Source organism: Eurosta solidaginis, chromosome 1 (genome assembly GCF_040869045.1).
Source record: "Eurosta solidaginis isolate ZX-2024a chromosome 1, ASM4086904v1, whole genome shotgun sequence".
In the NCBI taxonomy this organism is placed as follows: Eukaryota; Metazoa; Arthropoda; class Insecta; order Diptera; family Tephritidae; genus Eurosta; species Eurosta solidaginis.
The window spans coordinates 219,241,283-219,264,386 of NC_090319.1; positions in this window are offsets into that span (position 1 = coordinate 219,241,283).

Consider the following 23,104-nt stretch of genomic DNA (forward strand, 5'->3'; position numbering starts at 1 on the left):
AAATGCATCTCCTACAATACCACCGGCAACAACAAACAACATGCAAGGGAAAATGGATGAGCTGAGAGTGTCAATTGTCGAAGAGCTGACTGCAATTATAAAAAACTCAGAGGAAAGAGTAATGCAAAGAATCAGCGAGTTAACAGGTGAGATAACCAACATGAAGCTATCAGTGAGTGCAATCGAAGCAAGATTAACTGCAGTAGAGAGCTCTTTCTCCAATAATAATATCATGCGCAGTGAACTTGCTGAAGTTCGTAGTCAAATATTTGAGCTACATAATAGCGCAGTCGCCACTGACGTCGTTATCAGTGGTATTCCCCAAACGAATGATGAGAAGTTATCTTGTTAACGGCAGAGCGGAAGGACAGACGGCCGACTGTGTGTAAAAACTAGGCGTGGCTTCAACCGATTTCGCTCATTTTCACAGAAAACAGTTACCGTCATAGAATCTATTTTCCTACAAAATTTCACAAGGATTGGTAAATTTTTGTTCGACTTATGGCATTAAAAGTATCCTAGACAAATTAAATGAAAAAGGGCGCAGCCAGACCCATTTTGAAATTTAATTTAATTTTTGTATTTTGTTACACCATATTATTACTGGATTTGAATGTTGACATAATTTACTTATATACTGTAAAGATATTAAATTTTTTGTTAAAATTTGACTTTAAACAAATTTTTTTTTAAGTGGGCGGGGTCGCTATCCGATTTTGCTAATTTTTATTATGCATACATGTAGTAATAGGAGTAACGTTCCTGCCAAATTTCATCATGATATATTCAACGACTGCCAAATTACAGCTTGCAAAACTTTTAAATTACCTTCTTTTAAAAGTGGGCGGTGCCACGCCCATTGTCCAAAATTTTACTAATTTTCTATTCTGCGTCATAAGTTCAACTCGCCTACCAAGTTTCATCGACTTATCCGCCTTTGGTAATGAATTATGGCACTTTTTCGGTTTTTCAAAATTTTCGATATCGAAAAAGTGGGCGTGGTTATAGGCCGATATCGTTCATTTAAATAGTGATCTGAGATGAGTGCCCAGGAACCTACAAACCAAATTTCATCAAGATACTTCAAAATTTACTCAAGTTATCGTGTTAACGGGCAGACGGACGGACGGACGGACGCACGGAATGGCTCAATCAAATTTTTTTTCGATGCTGATGATTTTGATATATGGAAGTCTAAATCTATCTCGATTCTTTATACCTGTACAAATAGCCGTTATCCAATCAAAGTTAATATACTCTGTGAGCTCTGCTCAACTGAGTATAAATATATATACGTATACAGATGACTCCTGTAAATCGCCGCGATCAGTAGGAGTATATATAAAGATAAAACAGTTTTCGCGTTTCGATCTCGGGTAATTGCCTAAAATATCGATGTATATTTTCTGGAATAGGCGGACGGTTACCATTTCTTTTCCAATCCCTGGCTTTAAAACTGCGTTACAGGGTTTTGTCTCCTTACAGGTTTGACACTCCCGCACGAAGTTGCGAACCTGCACCACCATGTTTGGCCAATAGTATAACCTCCGTAGTCAATGTAGCGTCTTCGCCATACTCCCATGCGCAGCTATCTCTAGGCAATGTGCATTTTCGATGAGAGTTGATGTCAAAGCTTCAGGTACCCACAACTTCCACTCACTTTCTTCTAATTCTAAGTTTTTAGACAAAAATAATTTAAACATTCCGTCTTCTACCTTCAAATCAGGAAGCATTTCTTTGTTGTTTCCCATAGTATCGATTAGCTCTTTGTATTCTTTAGATTCAAATTCAATTGTATCCATGTTGCCTATTGGGTATTCTATAACCTCTTCTATGCAACGCGAGACCGTATCAGCCACTATATTGTCTGCGCCTTTACGGTGCTCAATTTCAAAATTAAAAATTTGTTGTTGTAATGGCCACATAGCGAGTCTCCCATTCAAAGCTTTTAAAGACATTAACCATTTAAGGCTAGCGTTATCAGTCACTATTGTAAATGGCATAAGATCTATATGTGGTCGAAATTTCTTTACGACCATCACCGCCGCGAGGCACTCCTTCTCCGTAGTGCTATACTTTATATGGCAATTGTTAAATTTTTGTGAATAATATGCAATTGGGTTCTCCGCCCCGTCGATTTCTTTTTGATATAGTACTGCTCCCAGACCGTAATCAGACGTATCGTATTATTATGATTAAATACCGGAGCGCCCTTAAGTGATACTTTCAAGCTACTGAATGCTTCATTAGCTTCTGTATACAATTCAAATTTCTTACCCTTCTTTAACGAATTTATCAAAGGTGCTGACATTGTGGCTAAATCTTTGATAAACCTCCTGTACCATCCGGCAGTTCAAAGGAAACTGCGCACCTGTTTGACCGTTTGCTGTACAGGGATATTTTGTATGGCTTTGATTTTTTTCGGGTCTGTCTTCAACATCCCGCCTCGTACTATGTACCCCAAATACGGGTACTCTTTAAAACTAAATTTCGATTTGCACAGCCCGATTGTTAGATTGGCATCTCTTAAGCAAATGACGACTTCCTGGAAGATCCGAATATGTGAGTCAAAGTCAGTGGCGATGATTAATAAATCAACGAAATATATGAAAACTTTAGATTTCAATATTTGTGGATTTACCCGGGCCATTAGGCGACATAGTCTTCGGGCAGCGATGCATAGTCCAACCGGCATAGTTGCGAATTGATAGATGGGCCGTCCAGGCACAGTGAAAGCGGTACAGGGTTTAGTAGAGTCGCCTAGTTTGATTTGCCCAAAGGCAAATTTTAGGTGGATGGTACTTATGAAATGTGTGTCAGCAATGCGACTTAATATTCCTTCTATAATTTGTAGAGGGTAAGGATTTTTACCGGTGATAGATTTTAGTTTGCGAGCATCTAAACAGAAGCGATTTTTCCTCGGTATCGTACGGCTGCCGTCCGGTTGCTCCACGGGCTCTCACTCTCCTCTCTTACACCCAACTCCAACATTTTGTTGACTCCTTCGTATAGCGGGCGAATGTGGGTAGTGTCGCTGCTTGACGAGCACTGCCTGGTCTACAAGCTTGATCGTATGTTTCTCTAAACTAGTGCGTCCCAAACCATGTTCTTCGTATGTTTTAAAACTTTTAACTACCTTTCCCAAACGCCCTTTTCCATCTGGCGTTAGAATATGTAGCAAGCGACGTTCATTCCTGTCTTCTTCAATCACCTCCTCTTGTTCTATATTTGCTAAATTAATTTCATTAACGGCAATAACTTCTGGTGCCAACTGAAACACTCTCCAATATGGACATAGAAAAAATGTGATTTTATGTTCTACCGAGTTGAATTTTACCTGTATAGTAATGTCGCCTAAGACATTATGTCTGCGACAGCCTGCTGTTTTGACAGAAGACACATAACGTTCGATTGGAACTCCTATTTCTCCCACGAACTCTCTTACGCCACGGTCTATAATGCTGACTGAGGTGCCAGTATCTAGCAAGCCGCGTGTCTGCACCCCCATTATTTACATGTCGGCGTAAACGCGCGAGTCCTTGCTGCTTATTTTCTTAACCGAGGCCACTACCTTTTGCCCGAGAATTCTCCGCTTACGAAACCGTTCTTTTTCCTTTTGTATTTTACGCGAAGCTGCTCGGCGTCCCATTATAATGCTCTCAGCGAAGATCCCTTACTGGGTTTCAAGTTATTTCCTTAGTCTTTCCTCGTATGACGGTGTAGTTTCCTTTACAGTCTTTTGTTGTTTTCCTTATTTCAAAATTGTATTATAATTGCAAATGTCTGTTGTGGTTGCGGATTCGGTATCAGTTTTAGTATAGATAATACAAATAGATAATAAAAATAATAATTTTACTTTAATTCCCTTTAGAGTAGTACATATCGATAAAAACAATAATTTTACATTAAGTTCGTATAATGTAGAAAATAGCAACGTAGAAAACATAAATCAGAATAGTAATTATCCATTAAGCAATAAAAATAAGAAAGTCTTAATACATAAAAATAGGCTTAATCTCGTAGAATAAGAACACTTCAATTTTGTAAACACAAAGAAACTTCTTATTGTATGCAAAAGAAAAATACAATAAAAACAAATAAAAATTCTGAATGATATAAATCGTATAATAGCCCAATCGAAAATATAGTAAACAAAACAAAAAATTTTTGTAACATAATTAATTACCCAAACAAAAGAAAAAAAAAAGAAAAACATTTTAGCCATAAATTCAAAAGCATTAAATGTAATAGAATCCCTAACGTGATTCTTGTTGAAAACAGTGATGTAGTGTAGCCAAATTAAACACATTCATACATGCATGTATGTGGGAATTAATCCTGACAGTGTGGCAATACCACGGCGGAGCAAGCGTCATACGAATGAGGAGTAGAGAATATAATAGAATTGAATAGAAGTCAGTCGTTAATCTGTCGTCAGCCGTTAAACTCGCGTTCGCATACTAAAATCGATTCGTTACTTAAACTTAATATAATTTAACCTTTAAAACCTAAATATTACTATTAAATATTCTTATAAATAAATGTGTTACTTTTATAAACAGTGTTGTGTGAATAAAAGGAAATAGGGCTTGAGAAGGTAAGTCCTACAAAATTGGGGGCTCAGCCGCGATGTACTACGAAAAAATAGCCAAATTTTTGATAAGTACGCGGTGAACAAAAAAGATGCTAAGAACGGTCGCGATGAGAAAATCCGCGTAAGTGTGTAAGTGAATTGGAAAATAAAAAGTTTAGAACGGGCGAGTGCGCATACATTTATTGTATTGTGCAGCGTCGTGGACGAAATGCATGAAATGCATTTATAAGAAAATTTAAGGTGAAGTGAATTTGGACGAAGTGCAAGCTAACGCACTTATGTATGTAAATGTGAAATATTCTCGAAGAAAATTCAGTGTGGAAAAAGGGTTGTAAGGGGTACAGTACCACATAGAAGTGTAGAAAACGTTTTCAAAAATTTGTAAGCACGTATGCAAAAAATTTGTAGTCTTCTCGGAAGAAAACCGGGGAAAAAATTGTGGAAAGTGTACAGTTATCTCCATAAGAAAGCGAGGAAGCCATGTGTACATAATTATATGTATAAGTACATACAACATATGTACATACATAAATACCAGTGGCCGGTAAATTTTTGAATTCCGCGAAGCCAATGCAAAACCAAGCCAGCGTCCTAACGGCAATCCGAAAATAGAATCGGCAGTAACGACAAAAGTGAAAAATGAGAGAATAAAGTAAACATTGAAAACAAGACAAAGTGAAAACGAAAATCAAATCGGCAGCCACAAAAAATAAAAATTAGAGAATAAAGCAAACTCAAAAAGTAAAGACAATAGTGGTAACACAAAAAGTTAAATAATTCAAACTAAAGGATGAACAAAAATATCAACAAACACAAGACATAAAAACAAAGTAAATATCACACCAAGCCAGAACCGAAGACATCAGTAGCAGCAACAACAACAAGAACATCAGGAGCAATAACGAATGGCGAAGCCGATAGCGCAGTAGAAGACAATAGAAGCAGCTAGTCGTAAGAATAATATTTGTATGTATTAATGTATGTATCTAATTTTGCATTTTCATTTTACTCTTTGATTTGATTTGTATTGGTTTTGAAAATATTGCGAAAATGGAAGCAAGTGAAATAAGAGCGTTGACGGTTGACTAGTTAAGAGCGAAATTGAGAGAGCTCAATTTGAATGCAAACGGGTTAAAGAGAGATTTGCAAGATAGGTTATTAGCACATTTCAATTCGAATGAAGTAAATGATCAGAGTGATGATGGTAGTGAACATTCGTTTACAACAGTAGCAAATGCAGGTGCAGGGGCGTTGCAAATAAATAGAACAGATAGGGTTGCTTTCACACTTCGTGATATCAAAGAGAGCATATCTGCGTTTAGCGGTGACAATTCCATTGACGTGAAACATTGGATTGTTGAGTTTGAAGACGTGGCTGATACAGTGGGCTGGAATCAGTTGCAAAAGTTTGTTTATGCGAAACAACTTTTGACTGGTGCTGCTAAAATATTTGCTCGTGGGTTAGTAGGGGTAAGAAATTGGATTTCTCTTAAAAAATGCTCTAGTTGACGAATTCGGTGAAAGGATATGCGCTGCAGAAATTCATCACGCTTTAAGAAATAGACGTAAACAAACAAAAGAAAGTTTGAATGAGTACTTATACGTTTTAATAGAAATGGGAAAACCCATATCGCTGGATGATCAAAGTATTATTTCGTACTTTGTAGAGGGAATTCCAGATACCAGGGCTAATAAAATAATGTTGTACCAAGCAAAAAATTTAAAAGAATTAAAAGAACAATTGCGCGTGTACGAAAGGGTGAAAGGGCCTCACTATTCGATAAATAAGGCGAGTGCACCTCAATCACCAGCGAGTTTTAGTGATAATAAAGACAAACAGAACAGTTCTAAAAAAATTTGTTTTAAATGCAACAAAGAGGGTCACATAGCAAAGGGCTGTGGAAAAGAAAGCAATGTAAAATGCTTCAAATGTAAACAAACTGGACACTATTCGTACGAGTGCAAAGAAAAGGCTAAAGATGTGAAAAGCGAGCCTATGAGCATGATAAAAGAGGGTAGAGCTGATAATGTAGCAAAGAAAGCTAACGATTTTTATTTTCTTGATATTACAATGAATAATATTACGTTTTCTGCTTTGGTCGCTACCGGTAGCAAATATAGCATAATGAGGTATGACACACTCCTAATGCTAGGTGATGTGGAGCTAGACCGGGAGAAACTACATCTAAGCGGGGTAGGAAAAGGTCACCTCACGACACTGGGTTGCTTTTATTCGGAAATAAAGGTAGACGAGGCAGTTTTACAAGTACGGTTCCATGTGGTTAGGGAAAGAGACGTACCATATGCGGCGATTATTGGTTGCGACGTTTTAAAGAAATTTGAGTTCGTAATAAAGGAAGACCAAATCCATTTTAAGTCATTGATAGGTGTCGTAGCTCCGGTTGCGGTGGAAAGTAAGCGTCAGGAAGAGGTGGTGAGGCCAAGAGCGATAGATGATACGGAGGTATCAGTCGTGCCATCTGCTGTGGTAGTTGGTAGCAACATCACTTCTGTGGACGATCAGCGTGTGATTGAAGATGGTGGGGATAACACTAACTTCAATGAGATTTGGCTTAAGGAGTTTGAAACGTTATGTTTGGCATAGGATGCGACAGGAGAATGTCGATCTGTCGAAAATTGGGGAAAATTACGTAAAAGAAATCGAGGCATTGATAAGCAATTATATGCCTAGGAAATCGAGAAGTTCACCAGTGGAAATGAAACTGATACTAACAGATGAAATACCAGTTTATCAGCGTCCACGTAGAATGACTTTTGCAGACCAAAAATGGGTAGATGAGCAAATTACTATCTGGTCGGAAGAAGGTATTATACAAAAGAGTTCGTCCGAATACGCCTCTCCGATAGTACTCACTACTAAGAAAAACGGATCAAAAAGATTATGTGTAGATTATAGGAAAATAAACGGAAAAATAATACGAGATAATTTTCTTATGACAGTTGTCGATGAAGTGCTTGACAAGTTGTACGATGCGTTAGTTTTTACAACTTTGGATTTGAAAGATGGATTCTTTCACGTTCCTATAGAGCCAGCTTCCAGAAAATATACTTCATTCGTGACACAAACAGGCCAGTATGAATTTTGTTTCGTACCTTTTGGTATATCCAATTCACCTGCGGTATTTTGTCGGTACGTACAAGCAATTTTTCATGATTTATTGAGGGAGGGTACGGTAATTATATACATGGCGATATTGTTATTCCGTCTAAAGACGAATACGAGGGTATAAAAAAACTCAAGTTGGTTCTAGAGCGCGCAAGCCAATATGGGTTAAATATACAATGGGCAAAATGCCAATTTCTGAAGCGACAAATAAATTTCATGGGTTACATCGTTGAAATGGGGAAAATTCTACCGTCTAGTGAAAAAACCAGAGCAGTTGAAAACTTTCCGATACCGTCAAGCAAAAAGGAAATTCAACGGTTCTTGGGGCTTACGTCATTTTTCAGGCGGTTTGTGAGTAATTACGCAACGGTAGCTAAGCCATTGACAGATTTACTTAGAAATGATGCGAAGTTTGTTCTGACTGATGAACATCTGATAGCAATCCAAGAGTTGAAAAGGGCTCTGACGAACGCACCCGCTTTAAGGCTGTATAATCCGACGGCGGATACCGAGGTCCACGCAGACGCCTCGAAGTATGGATATGGAGCAGTGCTATTGCAAAGGGATGGAGAAGATCGGCTACTACACCCAGTGGAATACATGAGTAGGAAAACAACATCAACGGAGGAGAGATACAGTTCATACGAACTCGAAGTTTTGGCGGTCATAGCAGCCGTGAAGAAATGGAGAATTTATCTCCGAGACGTAAAATTTAAAATTGTGACGGACTGCAATGCTTTCGCTCTCACCATGAGCAAACGAGACGTGACGGACAGAATAATGAGATGGGCCATGTACTTGCAGGAGTATGACTATACAGTTGAACACAGAGCAGGGACTCGCATGAGACATGTTGATGCTCTCAGCCGTGTATATTGTCTAATAATCGAAGATTCACTAAAATATAGATTACGAGACGCACAGGCGGAAGATGACTGGATTAGGGCTGTTAAGAAAGTTTTAGAAAAAGACGAATATGAAAATTATTTTTTGAAAAACGACGTATTGTACAAAGATGTAGTAAAAGAGCTGTTAGTGGTACCTGCGTCAATGGAAAATGAGATCATACGGCTGGCACACAAGCAAGGCCACTTTGCAGCCAAAAAAGCACAAGAGTTGGTCGAAAAATACTATTATATACCAAACGTGAGCGGTAAGGTCAGTAGGGTGGTGAACGGATGCGTTGAGTGCATCATAACGGATGCTAAGTCAGGGAAAAGGGAAGGAATGTTGACGACAATCAACAAAGCTTGCGATCCTCTAGGTACGTATCATGTAGACCACGTAGGTCCACTGACTGAGACGCGGAAGAAATATAACCACATTTTCGTAGTAGTGGACGGATTTTCCAAATTTGTTTGGTTATATCCAACAAAGTCCACTGGGGCAGAGGAAGTAGTTCAGCGGCTACAAAAACAGGCGGCGACTTTCGGAAACCCGAAGCGAATCGTGTCGGATAGGGGAAGTGCGTTTACATCGAACTTGTTTAGAGAGTACTGTGAGCGTGAGAATATACAACATTTGCAAATAGCGACGGGGGTACCTCGCGGTAACGGGCAGGTGGAGCGGGTTCACAAGATAGTCATACCCATGATTTCAAAACTATGTCACAGCGACCCAACTCAATGGTACAGCCACGTCGACAAAGTTCAACAGATTATAAACAGTACAGCTCCGAGAAGTACGAAAGCATCTCCGTTTAAAGTTCTCACAGGATTAGAGATGCGTAGAACAGATTATCCAGATTTAAGGGAATTATATGATGAGTTAAACATTGAAGAATTAAATTTAGAGAGGGAAATGATAAGAGAATAAGCGCAGGAAAATATAAATAAAATTCAGAACGAAAATAAGAAAAATTTTAACAAGAAACGAAAGAAAGGAAAAGAATATACAGTGGGAGAATTGGTTGCCATAAAGAAAACACAATTTGGAACCAATACGAAGTTAAAAGCCAAGTATTTATGACCGCATGAGATAACCGCTAAGTTAAATCACGGGCGATATGAGGTGAAAAAACTAGGGAATGGCGAGGGACCAAATAAAACAACCACCGTATGCGAGTTTGTGAAGCCTTGGGGTTCGTCATTGGGGTCCAATAACCCATCAGGAGGGCCGAATGTGGGAATTAATCCTGACAGTGTGGCAACACCACGGCGGAGCAAGCGTCATACGAATGAGGAGTAGAGGATATAATAGAATTGAATAGAAGTCAGTCGTTAATCTGTCGTCAGCCGTTAAACTCGCGTTCGCATACTAAAATCGATTCGTTACTTAAACTTAATATAATTTAACCTTTAAAACCTAAATGTTACTATTAAATATTCTTATAAATAAATGTGTTACTGTTATAAACAGTGTTGTGTGAATAAAAGGAAATAGGGCTTGAGAAGGTAAGTCCCACATGTATACTTACAAAACACTTAGCACGCGTGGCTTTTTAGTTGCTCACTGATAGCGTAAACAAAACGCAACGAACTAAAATTATGCTGAGTTTGCGTATTCATATGCACCAGCAAGTTCTCACGCTTTGCAACTATATGCATGTGTATGTGAATGTGCATGAATACGTTTGGCTGCATTCTGTTGTTAGGCATAGAATCAGAAGTAAATATGTAACATAGTAAATAAATTATACATAAGAATTTGTTTGTAGTATTTTTGTATAGGTAGGTAGGTTGAACTGGCAGGTCCATGAGGACCTCACATAGACTGATTGAGTTCGTAGTGTTACCAAAAGTTTGTTTTAACGACCAAACTGAAAAACCCTATCAAAAACGAGGACGTATGTTATAAAATAACTCCGTCCTCTTGGCAAATACAACAAGCTTCCTAGGACTTAAGCCACTTACTGCTTCTAAATCTGACAGCTGTGTCACTCCTAATAGCTGGAGTCTTAGTCTGGCAAGTGCAGGGCACGAGCACAGAACGTGCTCGATAGTTTCCCCCTCCAACCCGCACTTCCTACATCTGCTATCACTGACCAAGCCTAGTTTAAAGACATGTGACGCCATAAGGCAGTGTCCAGTCAGAATACCCGTTATGAGTCTACAGTCCTCTCTTTTTAATGATAGGAGCAACTGTGTTAGTCTAAGGTTGTAAGACCTACACATAATCTGCGACACTTTACAGCCCCGCGCTTGAACCCACGCCTTTCCCGATTGGTCGATCATGTGCACATTTTGCCTTCGCTTAATCTCGCCCAATCTAATTGGAACATCTACGGATCAAGGTTCAAGGGATGCGCCCTTTTTAGCTAGTTTGTCCGCTTTTTCATTCCCATCTATTCCCGTATGCCCTGGGACCCAATATAGATGTATGCTTCTCCCTGTCCCGATTCTCTCCAGAGACTGCTTACATTCTAACATGCATTTAGATGCTGTGCTATGAGAGATTAATGCCTTAATTGCTGCTTGACTGTCAATATAAAAGTTAAAATGTTTGTATAAATAGACAGAAATTATTTGAAATAAAGGCAATTCATTTTCTTAATGCTGAATGTCGGCATCGATTAAATACAATAGCAGTGCCGATTAATTGGCACTCACCAAAAAACCAAATCTATTCATTTTCCCATCCTACAGTTTGTGGAGCGCGATTCCCCCGTCACAATTTATTTAAAAAAGCAATAAGGACTTCCCTTATATCTGCAACTAAAAAAATGTTGTATCAAATAAAAAAAAACATATATATTTTTTGTTGAATTTCTCATAAGGCAATCCGATATAATAGTTGCTTAGTGGAAATGAAGCATTCCACTTTTTTTCCCGACGTTTCGCTAAAACTTTTTTAGCACCTTCAGGGCATTTCCATTTTATTTGCCGGTGAAAACCAAGAAATTACAAATGCAAAGTTTAATTTTAAGACCATTATAAACATATGTTCTTAGTAATCCCAAACATTCACGTAAACATATACATAGATACATATAGCATAGGCAATGACCTCACAATATATAACTCACATTTCAAATTACACCAGTTTACAATAAAAATTGCACTTATTCAAAATGAAACATAAAAATATAAACATATCGGTATCACCTCTTGTGGTAGTTTTGTCAATACTAAATCTTAAATTCTTTTTATTTATTATGTAAACATAAAACATATAACGATTCTATTTGATCTTTATCTTCCTTCTTATTCATTGTCTTCTCTCTTTTTTGCATTATCTTAGGCTTTCCAGTGTGTATCTCGTTTTTCCCTCTCTTTTCCTTGTCAAAAATTCTTGTGTTGGTAAAATCAGCTGTATGTCCAGTGTCTGTTATACGTTGCGATAGGGCGGTGTTGGTGTTCTATTTTTGATGCCCGCTTTATGTTCTGCTAGCGTAGTACCCAAGGCTCGCTTTGTTCCACTGTACACTTTGTCGCAGCTTTCGTTTTCTTTGCCCTTACATTGTATTTGATAAACAACATTGCTCTGTTGTTGGATATCAATGGCACTTTTATTTTTCGTATAGACTGGCGACAAAGTGTTTTGGATTTGTATGCGAAAACGATGCTCTCGTCTTTCTAAATTTGTTATCAATGTTTTCGCTTAACTTAGGTATTTAAGTGACGCTGTAGTTTGTTTGACAGTGTTAGCCGTATTTTTTGTTTCTTTGTTATGTCTTTGCTCATTTATTTTCATAAGTTTCGTGTTTATTAATTCACTTGTTAAGTGTTCGGGACAGTTGTTTTTTTTTTCAGAATCGCTCTGATTGTCTTTATGTTCGCTAGGTGAAATTGCTTTTGACTTACAAAACTAAAAAAAAAAAGACTCTGGAAAGATGCTAATAGCCTGCCACCCTAATGCGCCTATGACATCTATGGGCTATTGTTCAGATCTGCCATCCTGCTTTCAACCTCCTGTCTCGGTGCAATTGAATTTTTGGATTCAACCCAATAAACAAGTCACCGAGACACATGGCTAGACCCATTCATTAAGATGTTTGTGTACGCTTCGTGGTACATTTGTTCTAGCCTGAAATGTATTTTTAATTAACAATGAGCATTGGCTATTATTATCGAACTTGGTGTTGAATTCGCATGCAAAATTTATCGCATTTGTGGGCGCCAATCCAAGCTAAGACGAACAATTTCATTATGATTGAGCTCCAAATGAAAATACTACTCTGAAGTTTATTTGTAAAAATTTACTTTTTTTTGGGCGCTATATTCAATATAATAGCCCTTCTATACGTTTTGTTTGGGCGCCATAATAAATACTATCGTCACGTACACCTATAAGAGTGGGTCCGCTCCTTTGCGCTATTAAGGTGGAATGCCGCAGCTAGCTCAGTGTGAAGGGTCGGTGCTCTTAACTCTTGTCAACCTTGATGCGGGGAGGATGTTACAATCATATTCATTCCCTGTAGACACCTCGCACACACCTCGAAGGAAGTTACAATCATCTTCATTCCCTGTAGACACCTCACACACACCTCGCAGGAAGCCCACTCGACCTTGCACCGCTCGAATTTTTTGTCTTTCAGCGGATCCCCTTTGTTACGAATCCAACTGACCCTATCTGCTTACCCTATCGCCATCTTCCCCCTCCCCACCCGATTAAATTTAGCACACCATATTTACTTATTTTGTTCTCACTTCAAACAAGGCATTTTAATATCGGATAATCTTATGACCTATACAAGAAATACAAATACTCTACCTAAGCCTTAGTTTAACACTGTAATTTGATTTTTCTGAAAGCATAGCACTCAGGGGTACTGCCATCTCCGGGCCGATGCTAAGCTGTGACGTGAATTCACATCAATAATTCAATCATTATGTATCTACATCAGGGCTATTCATTTCATAGCACAATTGTGCCGTCTCAATACACACGCATATGATTCGTCCTGTCGTCGTTAATTGAGTTAGTCGTCGCTTAGCACTTGGCGTAGCACATCAGTGGTTGGTGTCGGCTATTCGGTATCAAAATATGTATGAAAAATTATGCGCGATACATACACTTGTTGTTAGCTCGTTGCTTGCTAGTAAGCGACTAAATGAAAAATTAATTCACCCGCACGATCATCGCGACGATTGCGCTCTCACTAATACAGGTGCACTTTCAGTTTTGAATAGCCCTGATCTACATAAGCGAATCAATAATTGCGTCTACATATATGTACGTATACGAGCAGCGGAGAACCAATGCACAAACACATGCATATATCTTATCTGAGTTGTCACAAGAAAGGGCAATAATTTGTGCAAGTATTACTCAAATGAGAAGTTATAAACGTAGTTTTGGCTGGCGATTGTGTAGCTGAAACTAACTAGTAAGTTCTGTAATAGAAAAGCCTGGAAGTATGCAATGAGAAATCAAAAAGTATAAAAGGCGCGACAGTAGAGGCGAAGAGAGTTTCATTTGAGCTATCAATCAGTTTGGTTATTAAGCAAGCTATTCGTTGCAAAGTTTGAGTGTTATTGTGAAGTACTTTAATAAAGGCCATTTTGCATTATTAAATATTGGAGTTATTTATTCAACAGTTTAGTGTTGTAGTAGTTGCAATTAAGAGGATTTGCAAGTAAATTCGTTACAATATGTATGTCTAAAAATTTCACAGTAATTACAATAGGACATTATATGTAAAAAACTGTTACCAACATCTTCTTACTGAAAAATCGTGCCAAACTGAGATCAATATATATATATAAAATGTTTTTCTTTTTTGGGAACTTGCACCAAAGTAAAAAAAACACAGACTAAATAAAAATCGACTTGCACAAAACAAAAAAAAATGCTATCAAAACTTTCGAATACACCAAAAAACTAGTAAGGAAGGCTAAGTTCGGGTGTAACCGAACATTACATACTCAGCTGAGAGCTATAGAGACAAAATAAGGGAAAATCATTATGTAGGAAAATGAACCTAGGGTAACCCTGGAATGTATTTGTATGACATGCGTATCAAATGGAATGTATTAAAGAGTATTTTAAGAGGGAGTGGGCCATAGTTCTATAGGTGGACGCCATTTAGTGATATCGCCATAAAGGTGGACCAGGGCTGACTCTAGAATTTGTTTGTTAGATATGGGTATCAAATGAGAGGTGTTAATGAGTATTTTAAAAGGGCGCGGGCGTTAGTTCTATAGATGGACGCCTTTTCGAGATATCGCCATAAAGGTGGACCAGGAGTGACTCTAGAATTTGTTTGTACGGTATGGGTATCAAATGAAAGATGTTAATGTGTATTTTAAAAGGGAGTTGGCCTTAGTTCTATAGGTGGACGCCTTTCCGAGATATCGCCATAAAGGTGGACCAGGGGTGACTCTAGAATTGGTTTGTACGGTATGGGTATCAAATGAAAGGTGTTAATGAGTATTTTAAAAGGGCGTAGGCCTTAGTTCTATAGGTGGACGCCTTTTTGGGATATCGCCATAAAGGTGGACCAGGGGTGACTCTAGAATTTGTTTGTACGATATGGGTATCAAATGAAAGGTGTTAATGAGTATTTTAAAAGGGAGTGGGCCTTAGTTCTATAGGTGGATGCCTTTTATCGTTATAAAGGTGGACCAGGGTTGAGTCTAGAATGCGTTTGTACAATATGGGTATCAAATGAAAGGCGATAATTAGTATTTTAAAAGGGAGTGGGCCTTAGTTCTATAGGTGGACGCGTTTTCGAGATATCGCCATAAAGGTGGACCAGGGGTGACTCTATAATGTGTTTGTATGATATGGGTATCAAATTAAAGATATTAATGAGGGTTTTAAAAGGGAGTGGTGGCAGTTGTATATGTGAAGGCGTTTTCGGGAGATCGACCAAAATATGGACCAGGGTGACCAAGAACATCATCTATCGGGTACCGCTAATTTATTTACTTATATATATATGTAATACCACGAACAGCATTCCTGCTAAGATTCGAAGGGCTTTTTGTTTCGCCCTGAAGAACCTTTTCATTTTCTTCTACTTAATATGGTAAGTGTCACACCCATTTTACAAAGTTTTTTCTAAAGTTATATTTTGCGTCAATAAACCAATCCAATTACCACGTTTCATCCATTTTTCGTATTTGGTATAGAAATATGGCATTTTTTCATTTTTCGTAATTTTCGATATGGAAAAAGTGGGCGTGGTTATAGTCGGATTTCGGCTATTTTTTATACTAATACAAAGTGAGTTCAGAAAAGTACGCGAACTGAGTTTAGTAAAGATATATCGGTTTTTGCTCAAGTTATCGTGCTAACGGCCGAGCGAAAGGACAGACGGTCGACTGTGTATATAAACTGGGCGTGGCTTCAACCGATTTCGCCCATTTTCATAGAAAATAGTTATCTTTATAGAATCTATGCTCCTACAAAATTTCACAAGGATTGGTAAATTTTTGTTCGACTTATGGCATTAAAAGTATCCTTGACAAATTAAATGAAAAAGGGCGGAGCCACTCCCATTTTGAAATTTTCTTTTATTTTTGTATTTTGTTGCACCATATTATTACTGGAGTTGAATGTTGACATAATTTATTTATATACTGTAAAAATATTTTATATTATTTATTTTAAAATTTTTTTTAAGTGGGCGTGGTCGCTCTCCGATTTTGCTAATTTTTATTATGCATGCATATAGTAATAGGAGTAACGTTCCTGCCAAATTTCATCATGATATATTCAACGACTGCCAAATTACAGCTTGCAAAACTTTTAAATTACCTTCTTTTAGAAGTGGGCGGTGCCACGCCCATTGTCCAAAATTTTACTAATTTTCTATTCTGCGTCATAAGTTCAACTCGCCTACCAAGTTTCATCGACTTATCCGTCTTTGGTAATGAATTATCGCACTTTTTCGGGTTTTCGGAATTTTCGATATCGAAAAAGTGGGCGTGGTTATAGTCCGATATCGTTCATTTTAAATAGAGATCGGAGATGAGTGCCCAGGAACCTACATACCAAATTTTATCAAGATACCTCAAAATTTACTCAAGTTATCGTGTTAACGGGCAGACGGAGGGACGGACGGACGCACGCACGGACATTGCTCAATCAAATTTTTTTTCGATGCTGATGATTTTGATATATGGAAGTCTATATCTATCTCGATTCCTTTATACCTGTACAACCAACCGTTATCCAATAAAAGTTAATATACTCTCTGAGCTCTGCTCAACTGAGTATAAATATATATACGTATACAGATGACTCCTGTAAATCGCCGCGATCAGTAGAAGTATATATAAAGATAAAACAGTTTTCGCGTTTCGATCTCGGGTAATTGCCTACAATATGAATGTATATTTTCTGGAATAGGCGGACGGTTACCATTTCTTTTCCAATCCCTGGCTTTAAAACTGCGTTACAGGGTTTTGTCTCCTTACAGGTTTGACACTCCCGCACGAAGTTGCGAACCTGCACCACCATTTTGGGCCAATAGTATAACCTCCGTAGTCAATGTAGCGTTTTCGCCATACTCCCATGCGCAGCTATCTCTAGGCAATGTGCATTTTCGATGAGAGTTGATGTCAAAGCTTCAGGAACCCACAACTTCCACTCACTTTCTTCTAATTCTACGTTTTTAGACAAAAATATTTTAAACATTCCGTCTTCTACCTTCAAATCAGGAATCCCTTCTTTGCTGTTTCCTATAGTATCGATTAGCTCCTTGTATTCTTTAGATTCAAATTCAATTGTATCCATGTTGCCTATTGGGTATTCTCTAACATCTTCTATGCAACGCGAGACCGTATCAGCCATATTGTCTGCGCCTTTACGGTGCTCATATCGAGTCTCCCATTCAAAGCTTTTAAAGACATTAACCATTTAAGGCTATAATAATTGAATTTCAATAATTGAATTTCACCGTTAAGCTCATGAATTCTTAAATATAAGTATAAACTGAACACACCATTAAACAAACATACATAAATATGTGCAACTGAGCCCGAGTTTACAAAGCTTCTCATTCGAAACGAAGAAGAACTTTACAAAAACAAATCTACAAATCTTAACGGTGTTAAGCTCATGAATTCTTAAATATAATTATAAACTGAACACACCATTAAACAAACATACATAAATATGTACAACTGAGCCCGAGTTTACAAAGTTCTCATTCGCAACGAAGAAGAACTTTACAAAAACAAATCTACATGGCACACAAATCAATATAGAGACAAAAATGTCTCTATTATGTTGTTAGTGTAGAAATGATAAAAACTGAATTAAGCATGAAAACAAATACCAGCAGGATTGCCTAGTGGTTAAAGGCTACTGCAGTTTCACCATGTGATTCACGGTTCGAATCCCGGTTAAACCTTTGATAACATTAAAAAATTGCCTGATGATGATTACGTTGGCGGCTTTCGAAATGGGCCCATCGCAATATGCCAGTAAATGTTTCTTTCTTTTCAGTTTCTCTTAGAAAACATAATAATTGAAATGCAATTATTATAATTGAAATTCAATTATTATAAGCCGGTGTTAAGCTCACGAATTCTTAAATATAAGTATAAACTGAACACACCATTAAACAAACATACATAAATACGTAAAACTGAGCCCGAGTTTACAAAGTTTCTTATTCGCAACGAAAAAGAACTTTACAAAAACAAATCTACATGGCACACAAATTAATATAGAGACAAAAATGTCTCAATTGTGTTGTTAGTGTAGAAATGAGAAAAACTGAATTAAGCATGAAAACAAATACCAGCAGGATGGCCTAGTAGTTAAAGGCTACTGCAGTGTCACCATGTGATTCACGGTTCCAATCCCGGTGAAACCTTTGATAACATTAAAAAATTGCCTGATGATGATTATGTTGGCGGTTTTCGAAATGGGTCCATCGCAATATGCCAGTAAATGTTTCTTTCTTTTCAGTTTCTCTTAGAAAACATAATAATTGAAATTCAATTATTATAAGCCGGTGATAAGCTCGTATATTCTTAAATATAAGTATAAACTGAACACACCATTAAACAAACATACATAAATATGTGCAACTGAGCCCGAGTTTACAAAGCTTCTCATTCGCAACGAAGAAGAACTTTGCAAAAACAAATCTACATGGCACACAAATCAATATAGAGACAAAAATGTCTCAATTGTGTTGTTAGTGTAGAAATGAGAAAAACTGAATTAAGCATGAAAACAAATACCAGCAGGATGGCCTAGTAGTTAAAGGCTACTGCAGTGTCACCATGTGATTCACGGTTCGAATCCCGGTGAAACCTTTGATAACATTAAAAAATTGCCTGATGATGATTATGTTGGCGGTTTTCGAAATGGGTCCATCGCAATATGCCAGTAAATGTTTCTTTCTTTTCAGTTTCTCTTAGAAAACATAATAATTGAAATTCAATTATTATAAGCCGGTGTTAAGCTCATGAATTCTTAAATATAAGTATAAACTGAACACACCCTTAAACAAACATACATAAATATGTACAACTGAGCCCGAGTTTACAAAGCTTCTCATTCGCAACGAAGAAGAACTTTACAAAAACAAATCTACATGGCACACAAATCAATATAGAGACAAAAATGTCTCAATTGTGTTGTTAGTGTAGAAATGAGAAAAACTGAATTAAGCATGAAAACAAATACCAGCAGGATGGTCTAGTAGTTAAAGGCTACTGCAGTTTCACCATGTGATTCACGGTTCGAATGCCGGTGAAACCTTTGATAACATTACAAAATTGCCTGATGATGATTACGTTGGCGATTTTCGAAATGGCTCCATCGCAATATGGCAGTAAATGTTTCTTTCTTTTCAGTTTCTCTTAGAAAACATAATAATTGAAATTCAATTATTATAAGCCGGTGTTAAGCTCATGAATTCTTAAATATAAGTATAAACTGAACACACCATTAAACAAACATACATAAATATGTACAACTGAGCCCAAGTTTACAAAGCTTCTCATTCGCAACGAAGAAGTGTAGAAATGAGAAAAACTGAATTAAACATGAAAACAAATACCAGCAGGATGGCCTAGTAGTTAAAGGCTACTGCAGCGTCACTATGTGATTCACGGTTCGAATCCCGGTGAAACCTTTGATAACATTACAAAATTGCCTGATGATGATTACGTTGGCGGTTTTCGAAATGGGTCCATCGCAATATGCCAGTAAATGTTTCTTTCTTTTCAGTTTCTCTTAGAAAACATAATAATTGAAATTCAATTATTATAAGCCGGTGTTAAGCTCATGAATTCTTAAATATAAGTATAAACTGAACACACCATTTAACAAACATACATAAATATGTACAACTGAGCCCAAGTTTACAAAGCTTCTCATTCGCAACGAAGAAGAACTTTACAAAAAAAAATCTACATGGCAACCAAATCAATATAGATACAAAAATGTTTCAATTGTGTTTTTAGTGTAGAAATGAGAAAAACTGAATTAAGCATGAAAACAAATACCAGCAGGATGACCTAGTGGTTAAAGGCTACTGCAGTTTCACCATGTGATTCACGGTTCGAATCCCGGTGAAACCTTTGATAACATTACCAAATTGCCTGATGATGATTACGTTGGCGATTTTCGAAATGGGTCCATCGCAATATGCCAGTAAATGTTTCTTTCTTTTCAGTTTCTCTTAGAAAACATAATAATTGAAATTCAATTATTATAAGCCGGTGTTAAGCTCATGAATTCTTAAATATAAGTATAAACTGAACACACCATTAAACAAACATGCATAAATATGTACAACTGAGCCCAAGTTTACAAACCTTCTCATTCGCAACGAAGAAGTGTAGAAATGAGAAAAACTGATTTAAGCATGAAAACAAATACCAGCAGGATGGCCTAGTAGTTAAAGGCGTCAACATGTGATACAAGGTTCGAATCCCGGTGAAACCTCTGATAACATTACAAAATTGCCTGATGATGATTACGTTGGCGGTTTTCGAAATGGGTCCATCGCAATATGCCAGTAAATGTTTCTTTCTTTTCAGTTTTTCTTAGAAAACATAATAATTGAAACTCAGTTATTATAAGCCGGTGTTAAGCTCATGAATTCTTAAGTATAAGTATAAACTGAATACACCATTAAACAAGCATACATAAATATGTAAAACTGAGCCCGAGCTTACAAAGCTTCTCATTCGCAACGAAGAAGAACTTTGCAAAAATAAATCTACATGGCACACAAATCAATATAGAGACAAAAATGTCTCAATTGTGTTTTTAGTGTAGAAATGAGAAAAACTGAATTAAGCATGAAAACAAATACCAGCAGGATGGCCTAGTGGTTAAAGGCTACTGCAGTTTCACCATGTGATTCACGGTTCGAATCCCCGTGAAACCTTTGATAACATTACAAAATTGCCTGATGATGATTACGTTGGCGGTTTTCGAAATGGTTCCATCGCAATATGCCAGTAAATGTTTCTTTCTTTTCAGTTTCTCTTAGAAAACATAATAATTGAAATTCAATTTTTATAAGCCGGTGTTAAGCTCATGAATTCTTAAATATAAGTATAAACTGAACACACCATTTAACAAACATACATAAATATGTAAAACTGAGCCCAAGTTTACAAAGCTTCTAATTCGCAACGAAGAAGAACTTTACAAAAACAAATCTACATGGCACTCAAATCAATATAGAGACAAAAATGTCTCAATTGTGTTGTTAGTGTAGAAATGAGAAAAACTGAATTAAGCATGAAAACAAATACCAGCAGGATGGCCTAGTAGTTAAAGGCTACTGCAGTTTCACCATGTGATTCACGGTTGGAATCCCGGTGAAACCTTTGATAACATTACAAAATTCCCTAATGATGATTACGTTGGCGGTTTTCGAAATGGGTCCATCGCAATATGCCAGTAAATGTTTCTTTCTTTTCAGTTTCTCTTAAAAAACATAATAATTGAAATTCAATTATTATAAGCCGGTGTTAAGCTCATGAATTCTTAAATATAAGAATAAACTGAACACACCATTAAACAAACATACATAACTATGTACAACTGAGCCCGAGTTTAGAAAGCTTCTCATTCGCAACGAAGAAGATCTTTACAAAAACAAATCTACATGGCACACAAATCAATATAGAGACAAAATGTCTCAATTGTGTTGTTAGTGTAGAAATGAGAAATACTGAATTAAGCATGAAAACAAATACCAGCAGGATGGCCTAGTGGTTAAAGGCTACTGCAGTTTCACCATGTGATTCACGGTTCTAATCCCGGTGAAACCTTTGATAACATTACAAAATTGCCTGATGATGATTACGTTGGCGGTTTTCGAAATGGGTCCATCGCAATATGCCAGTAAAAGTTTCTTTCTTTTCAGTTTCTCTTAGAAAACATAATAATTGAAATTCAATTATTATAAGCCGGTGTTAAGCTCATGAATTCTTAAATATAAGTATAAACTGAACACACCCTTAAACAAACATACATAAATATGTACAACTGAGCCCAAGTTTACAAAGCTTCTCATTCGCAACGAAGAAGAACTTTACAAAAACAAATCTACATGGCACACAAATCAATATAGAGACAAAAATGTCTCAATTGTGTTGTTAGTGTAGAAATGAGAAAAACTGAATTAAGCATGAAAACAAATACCAGCAGGATGGTCTAGTAGTTAAAGGCTACTGCAGTTTCACCATGTGATTCACGGTTCGAATGCCGGTGAAACCTTTGATAACATTACAAAATTGCCTGATGATGATTACGTTGGCGATTTTCGAAATGGCTCCATCGCAATATGCCAGTAAATGTTTCTTTCTTTTCAGTTTCTCTTAGAAAACATAATAATTGAAATTCAATTATTATAAGCCGGTGTTAAGCTCCTATATTCTTAAATATAAGTATAAACTGAACACACCATTAAACAAACAAACATAAATATGTACAACTGAGCCAGAGTTTACAAAGCTTCTCATTCGCAACGAAGAAGAACTTTACAAAAACAAATCTAAATGGCACACAAATCAATATGGAGTCAAAAATGTCTCAATTGTGTTGTTAGTGTAGAAATAAGAAAAACTAAATTAAGCATGAAAACAAATACCAGCAGGGTGGCCTTGTGGTTAAAGGCTACTACAGTTTCACCATGTGATTCACGGTTCAAATCCAGGTGAAACCTTTGATAACATTACAAAATTACCTGATGATGATTACGTTGGCGGTTTTCGAAATGGGTCCATCGCAATATGCCAGTAAAAGTTTCTTTCTTTTCAGTTTCTCTTAGAAAACATAATAATTGAAATTCAATTATTATAAGCCGGTGTTAAGCTCATATATTCTTAAATATAAGTATAAACTGAACACACCATTAAACAAACATACAGAAATCTTCTTCGCTGTATCGGGCTTGAGTCGTAGAGATTTCTTCTTGCTCCCAAAATTTCCTAAGGAGCGTATTTAGGGAGTCATTTTCAGATAGCCAAATCTGAGTGGTGAACGTTGAGATCCTTTCTGGAATTGGGCCA